General features: G+C 38.4%; 1 pseudogene; it reads left to right on the forward strand.

The window, feature by feature from the left end:
* The first annotated feature begins 4,561 nt into the window (after positions 1-4,561).
* LOC102744468 (methylosome subunit pICln pseudogene) lies at positions 4,562-5,899 on the forward strand (annotated as a pseudogene).
* The last annotated feature ends 6,407 nt before the right edge of the window (positions 5,900-12,306 follow it).

The raw sequence follows: 12,306 nt of genomic DNA on the forward strand, positions 1-12,306 counted from the left end.
GCTGTCTTAAAGTCAAAAGTCCAGTTGATACCACCCTCGTCTATAAAAGGTAGATTAAAAAATAATACCTATCTCATATGGATTTTTATGAGAAATAAATAAGTTAAAACATGGAAACACCACAATGCCTACCACATTGTGGCTGCTTGACAAATGATAGTTATAATAATTATCAGGGTCCCTTATTAAACTAAGAGCTAGTTCTTAAAAGAAAAACCACAACTTTCAAAGAAGGCCTGAGTGTGCTGTTGAATCCTGAAGGTCTCTACTAGACAAGCTCTATGGAACACTCTGATCATCCAGAATACATCAGTGAATCCATGGTGTCATAGGGCCAAGTGGCATTGCTGTCTGCACTGTGGATCAGCTGGACAGCTGGACAGCTTTCTTTTTCTCTGGCCCCTTTTGAAAACTAGCTTTTCAGGTCACCCACTAAACTGACTAGAGAGGCATTCTCAAATGCTGATTTTGCTGCTTTCCAAATCCAAAGAGTATCACCCAGCATTGTGATTTTTTTTTTTAAGTGGAAAATAGTACCACATGTCTTTTACTTTGACCTAGAATAAGAAGGTCTATATTGAAATTTCTACCCTACACTTCCTGTCTCTCTGATCTTAAGCAGGTTACTTACCTCTCTGAACACTCCCACATGGTTGTTATCAGAATCAAGGGAAATAACAATACCTGGATTAAAATACTCACTTGGTAATATTAGTTCCTCTCCATATTCTCCTCCTTACCTATAGTGTTTAACCAACTGTCTCCTGGCTTTGCCACATGGATGTCTCTCTGGCACTTCAAATTCTCCATGCCCCAGATCGACCTATTCATCACCCCTTCTAATCTGTTCTTCCTCCACGGTTTCCTTTTGGGTAAATGACACCACTACTCACTCCACTGCCCAGTCAGGTGACTCCTCCCTCTCTCACTTCCTATTCCCAGAGTCAAAGGCTTAGTAAATCCCATGAATTTACCTTTTGAATATTGATCCCTGTTGCTATCCTGATCAGCCTACTATTATCTCTCACCAGAATTAAGGCTGTAACTTCTATTTCATCCTTGCCTGCAATGCAAACACATCCAGTCATGTGATTCTGATACCAAAAACCCTTCAGTGGTTTATCTTCACACTTCTGATCAAGTTCAGATGCCATAATATTGCTTATGAGATGACCATGGTCAGACTCTACTTTATCTTTTACTTCCCACCTGACTCCTGTGCATCCCACTCCTCTTTGGACTACTACACTCTACCAGTTCCTAAAGGGCCCCAGTATTTCTCTTGCCTCCACTGGCTCTTCAAACAGACTGTTTCTTCTGAGAACACTCTTGTAGCTAATTCTTACTCCTTCATGTCTCTGCTCAAATGTGACTTCCTCAGAGGCCTTCTCTGGCCCCTAAACAAGGTTAGGTCTTCTTAATACATGTTCTCATGGGCCTGTTGTGATGAACTCTTGTTATAAACCACCCCATAACTTGTTGGCATGGGATAACAATGATGTTATTATTATACTTATGGATTCATTGGGTCAGGAGTTTGGATAGGTCCCAGAGAGGATGGCTTGTCTCTGCTCCATGATGTCTGGACTATCAGCCTGGAAGACATGAATGGCTGGGAGTGACTTGAGTGTCTGGAGCTGGAATACTCTGATGACTTCCTCTTTCATTTGGACTGGGATGACTAGAAAGCTGGGAGTAGCAGGAAACTATCAACTGGAGCTCTGCATGGTCTCTCTCTGAAGCTTGACTTCTTCAAAGCACAGTGGGCTCAGAGTAGCTGGACTTCCTACAGGTTACCTCAGGGCTCCAGAAACTCATCTTCCAACAAACAAGGCAGAAGCCACATGACCTAGAAATCACATAGTGTTACTTCTATTTTATCTATTGGTCAAAGTAGTTATAAGCCCAACCAGATTCAAGGGAAGGGAATTTAGCCCCAAACTCTCAATAGGGGGAGTATCAAATAATTTGACATCATGTTTATTCTTTAAATGATTTTATTTATTTGTGAGAGAGAGCATACAGGTGGGGGGAGGGGCAAAGGAAGAGGGAAAAGCAGACTCCCTGCTGAGCAGGGAGCCCACAGGGATATGGGGCTGGATCCCAGGACCCTAAGATCATGACCTGAGCTGAAGGCAGACACTTAACTGACTGAGTCACCCAGGCACCCCTGTCATCATGTTTAAAGACCATTACAATGCCTGCACCATCTCAACACCCATATTTTAATTATAATTACTCATTAGATTTTTATCTTTTCCAATAAATTGTAAATTCTATGTGAACAGAATCTGTGTCTACACCACAACATCCTCATATATGGCATATTGTAGATAACACACAACCTCAATAAATAGTCATTAAATGGGAGAATGCATATAACTAGAATAAAGCACTATCAGGCGAATGGTAGGGCCTCAATTTGTTGTAGGTGAATGAGCCACACTTGTCTTTGTTGTGGTTAAATAGAGGAATAAGGAATTGCCTCACTCTTATGGTTATTTATCTTTGCCCTTTTTTTTCTTAGGAAAAGAATGCCATCTCAAAAGTGTCAGGCCTGTGTTAAATGTCATAAATCTTAAAAGTTACCTAGTTCAATGGTTTCAGTTTTTTAATCTTTTGTCCACTAAGTGGTCATACATCCTAGGTATGTGTGTATCTCTGGATGCTAAACTTGCTATCTTCCAAGGCAGTCCATTTCATCTTTGGAGAGCTATTGAATTTTTTTCTTTTCCTCTTGTTACTTCTTTATTTTTTGGTAATAAGCCCAGCTCTGTCTCATCAGCTTCCACACATTAATTTTCCTTCTATTGTTTGAGAGCAAGTTAAACAAGTCTGAAGTTTCTTTCCCTTGACAACCATTTAAATACTGAGGATAGTTATGTATTTCTCCTTCCCCATCTCCATCTCCATCCCTATAAGCCCTTCCTTTTCATAAGCGCTTTTTGGAGAGGTATGTTTTCAACTCATTTATCATTTGCCGTGAAGGAGGGGCATAGGGGAAAACCCTGACTGGCCAAAGGGGCCCATCATGATTCAGTACATATCATAGCTCAGGGTCACTATGGAAATATTATCAAAGGATAGAAATTATTGTAAATAAAAGTTATTCCTTAGGAAGTTATTTGTGTCAGTATCTGACATACATTTATTTAAATAAGGCAAGTTTACATCTACAAGCAGACAACTGGATTGCACAGAGGTGTTAATGTGAGATCAGTCTGTCATGGCAAGGCTCCAGAGTAAAAAGACAGTGGATGAGGTGCCTTCACTTGTAGAAGGAAGAAAATGAGAAACCTCTCTAGTTCCAGGATCCTGGGCTGATAGACCAAGAGTCTAGTTGTTATTACGTACATCGTGACTCCTCCCAATTACACTGATTCCTAACTTAGAACAGGCCTTCCTATTTAGAACAGCTGATGGACTTCTTGAATCTTAGAGGTCTGGGGAGAGATTTACTATCTGCTCTATGGCTTAAAAGCACAGAGCTGCTTAGCCAAGTCATGCCATTCAAGGGAGCCCCTTTCCTTTACCAGAGCCAAGTGAGGCAGCTAAAAGGCTGCCAGCACAAAGGCGCAATTATAAGTTTTTCCCTTTTGTTTTCTGGGTTGAGCCACATCTACCCTTCTATTTTTTGTATTGTCTGTAAGCTAAGAATATTTTTTACATTTTTAAATGGCTGGAAAAAAAAAGAAATCATGTTACGTGAAAACTATATGAAATTTCAATTTCTGTGTCCATAAGCAATGTTTTATTTGAACACAACCATGTTCATTCACTTGTCTGTGGATGCTTAGCGTGACACATACAGCAACTGTATGGCCCACAGTGACAGTGTGACATACAGTGACTCTATGAGCAACAGGCCTGAGATATTTATTATCTCACCCTCTAGAGAAAAAGTTTGCTGACCCCAGGTCTACTGGGATGGTAGAAGGGAAGAGCATTAATGCTGTTGCTTTTTGTAGAATATGCTTATGTATTTGGGTTCTATCCTTAACTAGCCTCTAGATAAATTGAACTGGAATGAAGGAAAGCTAGAAAAAGCTGACATTCTACTCAATTGAATGCATCATTCTCTCCTCTGATTGCATTCTTTTTTGTCTGTCTACTCCCTTTCACATTAAACACTTAGAGCTCTAGGTACACTCTAACCCTCTGCCAAAGCAGAGCACAATTAAAGCTTCTTCCCCAGGACATACATCTTAATCTTGCCCAAGGTGACAAAGCATTTATGCATGTATATGGATCACTTTTAAAAATCTATATTGAACTCATCATCATCTTTTTCTTTTTTCTCCACCTCCAACTTTTTGATAAAATTTCCAAGTTTAAGGAAGAGTTGCAAAAATGGTACAAAGAACTTCTACCCAGATTTATTAACTTTTAGTATTTTGCCCTATTTGCTTTATCATTTGTACTCTTGCTCTCTCTCTCCCTCCACCCCACCCCCACACACTGTGGTCTGCCACACTATTTAGAAGAAAGTTGTCGGCAAACAGCTGGAGTTGCTGTGCTTCAGTTCTCTCCCCAGGACTGTGTCTCCGCACTCCCTGCTGCAATGAGCTTCCTCAAAAATTTCCTGCTGCCAGGTGCAGCTGAGGGGCTCTGTACTGAACGGCAAGGGCCTCGGCATCCCGGCATCTAACCAAGACAGATGGCTGAGAGCCATCTGTCTTGGTTAGATAGCTCTGGATTAGGATTCTCACTAGGGTACCCTACCAGTAGAGTGCATGCAGTGCCCAGGGACCTAAATGCCTATTCATGAGAGTATTTGTATGTTATGGTGAATGCCAAATTTGGGGAAGAATCAAAAGAATCTGTTGCTGAAGAAGACCGATGATAATGTTGAACCTATTGCTGAATTTAGGTTTGTGCCTAGTGATGAATCAGCAATGTTCACTGCAATGTGTGAATGCCAGGCTTTGCATCCAGATCCTGAGGATGAAGAGTCAGATGATTGTGATGGAGAAGAATAGGATGAGGAGACACATGAACAAGAGCAGGGAGACATCCCTACATTTTACACCTATGAAGAAGGATTATCCCATTTAACAGCAGAAGGCCAAGCCACACTGAAGAGATTAGAACAAATGCTTTCTCAGTCTGTGTGCAGCCAGTATAACATGGCTGGAGTCTGGAGAAGATTCAATAAGAGATTATGAAGATGGCATGGAGGTAGATACTATACCAACAGTTGCTGGACAGTTCGAAGATGCAAATGTTGATCACTGAGAATGATTTATGCTGCTGTGGGATTCTACTTCTCACTGTAGGAAAGAACTTGGTGCCTCTTCTGTGGAGTAGGTGTTGATGAAAGAAAGTCTTTTTCCTTCTCCAAAATTTATCTGAACCAGTTCTTTTTTGAGACAGACTATACTGAGACAAAAAGTTGTCACCAGCAGAAGAAACTTTGATCTTTATTAACAAAGACGAATTAACCAAAAGGGTATTTGTAGTTTATGATCTACCTCAAAACTTTCTGTGTATAGGTCCCCTCTGAGTAGGCCTATAGTTCCTGCCTTCACTCTATGCATCTTCTGTAACTTGGCAGGCCCACACGTGAGAATGCGCAGGCGCTTGAAGGTGTAGGTAGACTGGATGGGAAGAAGGGATGCTGAGTCTAAGATACACCCCTTTAGAGCCTAAGCATTCCCTCACCCCTTAAAAAGAAAGACAAAAAGATCTCAGAAATCCTGGCCTCTGCTCATTCTCCACAGGAGTAAGGGTCTTTTAATTAACTGGGGACCCAGATTATTTCACTCAGGCATCTTTAGGGAGCCTCTTGGGAAACATCCTAGCCACATACACTACCACTAACACAAGTGCTTCTGACTAGCTTTTACTCTTTTCACCATGTGTCACCTGTCTGTTTTGTTATAATTTCTTAGGTTATATCCTTTAATTTCTAACCTCTTAGGTTGGTTTCCATAACAACAAGTGAAACTGGGATGATGTCCTCAGAGTACTTCAGATGATAATTGTCTTGTCTTTGTAATAGTTTAACAAATAAATCTAGGTTTTCTAAAAAAATGAAAAATAAAAAAAAGAAAGTTGCAAACATCATGAAATCTCACCACTAAATATTTTGGCATGATTTAGCTAAGAATAAGGACAATCACCTATTAAACCACAATACCATTATGATAGCTAAGAAAATGAACAAAAATTCTATAATATCCTATAGTATCTAGTCCATATTCCAATTTCCCTAATTATCATTTAAATGTTTTTATAGCCTTCCCAACTAAGATAATATAATCACATGAAAAAATATATTATTTCAACTAACTTTTAAAACCAGTACTCTGTACATCCTCAGTTGGATGAATTTTAAGGGGAAAAATACTGGGAATACCAAACTTCACTCAGTAGGTTTAATATTAGTGGTAACAGTGGTATTGTGACCTTGAAATATTTTACATTTGTGGTAGGACAAAACACTTAAAGGAAGTTTTAATGTTAACAGGACTAGGGCACAGTATACAAGAAAAGATACCAATATTAAATTAAAAAATTTTTGAACTTTAATATTAAATATAAAATAAAAATATCAATACGGATTTGTGATTTTTTTTCTTGCTTTAAACAAATTTTTCTCCCTCTGGAAAGGGTCACTGAAATGACCTAGAAACAATGACACTTCAATGGCAATGAGCATACCTAGTAGCATTTAAATATGTAATGACTCTCTCTTCTGTTATCCCAATACCTGGAATCAGTACACTTTTTCTGTAAAGGGCTATATAATAAATGTTTCAGCCTGTGGGCCATACACTCCAGGTACTAAATCATACAGGTTACCATCTATACCAATTTCGATATTGATTTCTAAATATCATTTTCACCTAAAAGAACAAGGATTAATTGAGAAGAAAATGGCTGATTCTAGGTCTGGAACAGAGAAATTATAAATGGAGCTTAGGCTGTTTTATTTTGTCATCTCATAAATGTTGAAGACATAATAGATTTAGAAACTGGCACTTTTCAATCTCCAATGTAGTAATTATTTCAGATGAAGACCATCAATAGATAGTAAAATCTTTAGTTGGAAGATTTTTAGATGGTAAATAGGATATTTACACAGAGCCCAAGTATCACTCCTTGAATTACTTACTAAATGAAAAGAAGGGGAAAAAGCATGCCTGTACAATGGGGAGATCTGGCTATTGCCACTTTAATTAAGTGTACAAACAACATCACTACTAGTGGACTAATAGCCTGACATTGTTCCTCCTGAAATGATGCAATATGAAATACATCACCTTTGTGCCAAAAATACTTTATCTCAGTCTAATCAATTTTCTAGTATAGGAATTGGCAAAATTTTTTAGAAAGAGACAGACTATAATTATTTTAGGCTTTGTGGGCCATATGGTCTCTTGTCACCACTGCTCAACCCTGCCCCAGGAAAGCAGCTATGGACAATATGTAAACTAATGGGTATGGCTCTGTTCCAATAAAACGTTATTTACAAAAATAAAGTACGGGATTGGATTTGGCCTGAGTAATTATATAGTTGGTCAACCCTTGTTTGAGACCTAACTTAGAGGAGAGTCATGGGGAAGAGGAATGACAGGAAAGGATTAGATACCAAGAGGAAATAATCAGACAAATCCAAAATGATGGATATGCTACAAAACAACTTTAAATGCTTCAAAAAAGTCAGTGTCATGGGTAAAAAAGTGATGGGACTGTTGACTGTTCAGATTAAAATAAACTAGTAAGACATAAAAACCAGTTTGAGGGCGCCTGGGTGGCTCAGATGGTTAAGCGACTGCCTTCGGCTCAGGTCATGATCCCAGGGTCCTGGGATCGAGTCCCACATCGGGTTCCCTGCTCCTTGGGAGCCTGCTTCTCCCTCTGCCTCTCTCTCTATCTCTCATGAATAAATAATTAAAATCTAAAAAAAAAAAACCAGTTTGAGTATGTGGATCTAGATAACAATCATCCTTTTTATACACAGTGCCACTAAAATCCGTCTCCACACCCCTGTTCTTGTGCAGATGATTTTTTGGACCAATGTGAAGAATCTTTTGGTTATCCTCTCTCCTCCATCTGAATGATTTGCAATCACTACCAGATGACTTGAGAGTGTCTCAACCCTTCTGGGTTGCTTTTCAAAGTCTCATGACATAAAATCAATCCTATTTTTCTCTGAACTTTTGATTAAAATCATTAAGAAAGCAAGTTTATGAAGAGTGAGGGAGGCAAAAAAAAAAAAAAGCACGCCTGTGCTTTAATCACCAATCTTTAATTATTATCAGTCACAAGCAGATTTGTATCATTTGACCCTTTTATTCCCAAAGGGAAAGAAAAATTTGCTTGTTCCTAATAACAGTCTAAGCGGATAACTATATTTTTACTAATAATTATAATAAGGTGACCTTACTTATTCACCTGCAATTTTCCTATGAGACATGACTTGGAATTAAAATCTCAATTTATTTCAGAAAATGCCATTTAAAACTTCTAAGTTCTGTTATAGAGAAACAACTTAAAAATAACTTATCAGCTGAGGGCGCCTGGGTGGCTCAGTCGTTGAGCGTCTGCCTTCGGCTCAGGTCATGATCCCGGGGTCCTGGGATCGAGCCCCGCATCGGGCTCCCTGCTCAACGGGAAGCCTGCTTCTCCCTCTCCCACTTCCCCTGCTTGTATTCCCTCGCTCGCTGTGTCTCATCTTTAAAAAAAATAAAACTATAAAAAAAAAACTTATCTGAAAACTGGTTTTAAATTAACATCAACATCTTTTTAATTGAAACTATTTAAAACAAAGTTATTTTCCAAGCTTAAAGTATCATACGCTTTTGAGCAAACTAATGAAGCCAAGTAAGATTTCTTATAGACCAGGATTTTTTTTTCCCCAATTCACACCTCACTGCCATGACAGTCTTATATTCTCCCCGGTAAAGCCTATACGTGACTTTAGAGCAGACTTCTTTACTTTCAACTAATCTTTACTAATCTGATCATCCCTGCCTTTATTTTTCCACTCTTGTTTTGGTTTCCTGTCTTAATAAGTCATCTTTGTGAGGACAAAGCTGCTTCAAAATCAAGGCTTAATTTCGCTCATCACAATGAATGTTTCTCCTGCTTTTGTTCCTTAGGGGAGGAGATGTTTTTGAACTTCACAGTAGCTTTTCAGTTTTAACAAAGGGCTGAAGCATGTGCTACCAATAACATACAAAATCAAACAAGACAAATTTAAACGCAGTTCACTGTTTCTGCCTTTTTTATCCTACAAACCATTCTTATAGGATGGTAGTTTTACCTCCTGCTGTCTTCTTCTTCTTCTTTTTTTTTTTTAAAGATTTTATTTATTTATTTGAGAGAGAGAGAGAATGAGAGACAGAGAGCATGAGAGGGAGGAGGGTCAGAGGGAGAAGCAGACTCCCTGCCGAGCAGGGAGCCCGATGCGGGACTCGATCCCGGGACTCCAGGATCATGACCTGAGCCGAAGGCAGTCGCTTCACCAACTGAGCCACCCAGGCGCCCCTTCTTCTTCTTTTTTTAACATATAATGTATTATTTGTTTTAGAGGTACAGATCTGTGATTCAACAGTCTTGCACAATTAGGGGAAGAATGAAGGGGGGGAAATCGGAGGGGGAGAAGAACCATGAGAGAGGATGGACTCTGAGAAACAAACTGAGGGTTCCAGAGGGGAGGGGGGTGGGGGGATGGGTTAGCCTGGTGATGGGTATTAAAGAGGGCACGTACTGAATGGAGCACTGGGTGTTATATGCAAACAATGAATCATGGAACAGTACATCAAAAACTAATGATGTAATGTATGGTGTTTAACATAATAATAAAAAAATAAAAAATAAAAAATAAAAAAAATCTTTTCCAACCTATAAAATAGATCTTGAGGCCACTACAAGTATTGCCTGAAGATATTAGCCAAAAAGTTCAGTGAAATCCCAGACACCACTAGGAAAGGAAGCAAAAACATGACTTGATATGTGTATAAAGTCATCATAAATTTGCATTTGGGAGACTGCATGATTCCTAATGTGATTCAGAAAACGATGACTATAATGACCATGAAATCAGGTAGAGGGCCAGAGTTGAAGGACTGAGCCTCGAGTATGGAACACAGTGGTGATATTATTTTAAAGCTGTTAACCTATTTAATTTATAAGTTTAATAATTATAACTGAATGCCTACTACGTTGGCATAGAGTGATAAACAAAAAGGACAGTCCCTGTTTTCAAGGACCTAGCAGTCTAATGGGGAATTGAATTCAGATGTTCTTGGTGAAGGCAAGCACAAAGTACAATGGGAACATATTGGAGCAGCACCTAAACCAGATAGGAGGTGGCAGGGGGAGTCAGGAAGTCTTCATGGTAGAAGGAAACATCTTCCAGAAATGGGAAATATCTTTCTGCCAAATACCCATGGCAATTTAAAGGAACTGACAATGATTTGGGATAGTTGAAGCATATGATTTGGAAGGGCTAGGGAAAGGTTGTGGTGAGAGAAAAGTTTAAATAGAAAAGTAGAGGCCAAATTTTAGCAAGTCCTTAGAAGCCTTACATCTTATAGGGTTTGAGTAGGGTAAATTCTGACTTTTAATTTATTAATTATAATTAATTGAGTTAAACAATACATTTAGTGTTTTATACCTTTTCTATTTCCAAAAGGATTTTAATATATGCATAGAGATTTAACAAATTCCAGAATACTAGAAGAAAAAAAACTAGGGAAGTAATTACCTTGGGAGGTTGTACTTATTAATGCATAAATGGGTTCAAAATGTGATTAGACACACAAATGGTAAGTTATTAGGGGAACTTGTTTATTTAAGGCACTCTCACACCTTCCCACAAGGGGACCTCATTGACATGATCAGAAACTGAATCTCAGACAGAATGTGTTTTTGGTCTGATTTGGCATTATGTGTCTTAGGTATTTATATCTTTATCCCTTATGTATACATACCCATCTATTTGAGTTAGCCTCAGTAAATATGATCTTCAGGTGAGCTTGGAACATCAGAGAATATTTAGAAAGCTAAAGCCCCTATCTACCTTTGGAGAAAATCCAGACATCCCATCTTCCGTTGACTGCATTTTTGAGTGACTTTTTAGCAATAAGACTCTCTACCTCCAAATTAAGCTTCTGTGAAATCATTGATTAAAATGGCTGATTAAAAACAACTTTAAGGGAAAAAAACCCTTAAGATGATTTTCTCTTATTGAATTCTTCTCAAGTTCTTTCTATGAAGTGCCGTAAGTTGAATCTCTCTTAACTCATCCTAAGTGGAAACAGAACAATGACTCCTCTGTATAAAATTCCCATTCTCCAAGATCACTTTCAGTTTCCCATTAGCCTTATCATTGCCATATAAGGAGTCTTACTTTTTTAATATTTTCTTGAGTCAGTTCCTGATCCTTTAATAACATTTGTTGACCTCCTCCTGAATTCCCTCTTAAGAATTCAAGTATTGATTCTAAGACATTTAATGATCTCCCTTTCTAGTGTCTTAGTAGATGCAAGTTGGGCTTAAATTATAGTTATTTGAGGTTCAAGTTAGCTAATAAGAAGTATACAGCTACTCTACAGAGCACGTGGGTATGTACAAACATTGGCACAAACAGGTGCAAACACACGTGCAGAATAGGGTCTAGGGGACAATGTACATAAAGGAGCAGGGATTTTGAACAGAAAAAGGAGATATAAAATTTATATAAAGGAATTTCTGACTTCACCTTAGGGGAGCCAGTTAATAAAGTGACGACTCAATATGAACATTATTCAGGTCAGTTGTTTGATATATGTTATGCTTCCACATGTTTTGACTTGGGAGAGGTCAGACCGCCTTGAAAGGAAAGCAGGTTGGAGGAAATGGGAAAGTGTGAATTAAACTTGGGAAATTTCACATAACTGTACTGTACCTTTGTGTTTTTCCATTTTATTACTAAGTGGATTCACAGCAATAATGTACTAGTAAATATTTAACAACTTGCTTGGGGATGGGGGAGGGGATGGGATAAGCCCTGGTTTGTAGTATTTGCTGATTTCTGTGGTATACATACTTTCACCATGGCTTACTTCAAACAACCAACTTGATGTTACTTAACACAGAATTGGGAGGAAATGTGCAGTTGTATGCCATTATATTTTATTTCTACTGTACAGACACAATAGATATAAATAACCTCAAGAGTTTAGATAATAGTAAAATAATTAGGAACTGATGAATTTTGATTGTTACCTTTGTTTTTATTTTTTTTAGTGTTGTATTAGGTTTTAACTTTAATTCCAGTGTAGTTAACAGTGTTATATCCGTTTCAGGTGTACA

The sequence above is a fragment of the Leptonychotes weddellii genome, chromosome 3, assembly GCF_054177405.1.
Source record: "Leptonychotes weddellii isolate Sample4059 chromosome 3, ASM5417740v2, whole genome shotgun sequence".
NCBI classification, from domain to species: domain Eukaryota; kingdom Metazoa; phylum Chordata; class Mammalia; order Carnivora; family Phocidae; genus Leptonychotes; species Leptonychotes weddellii.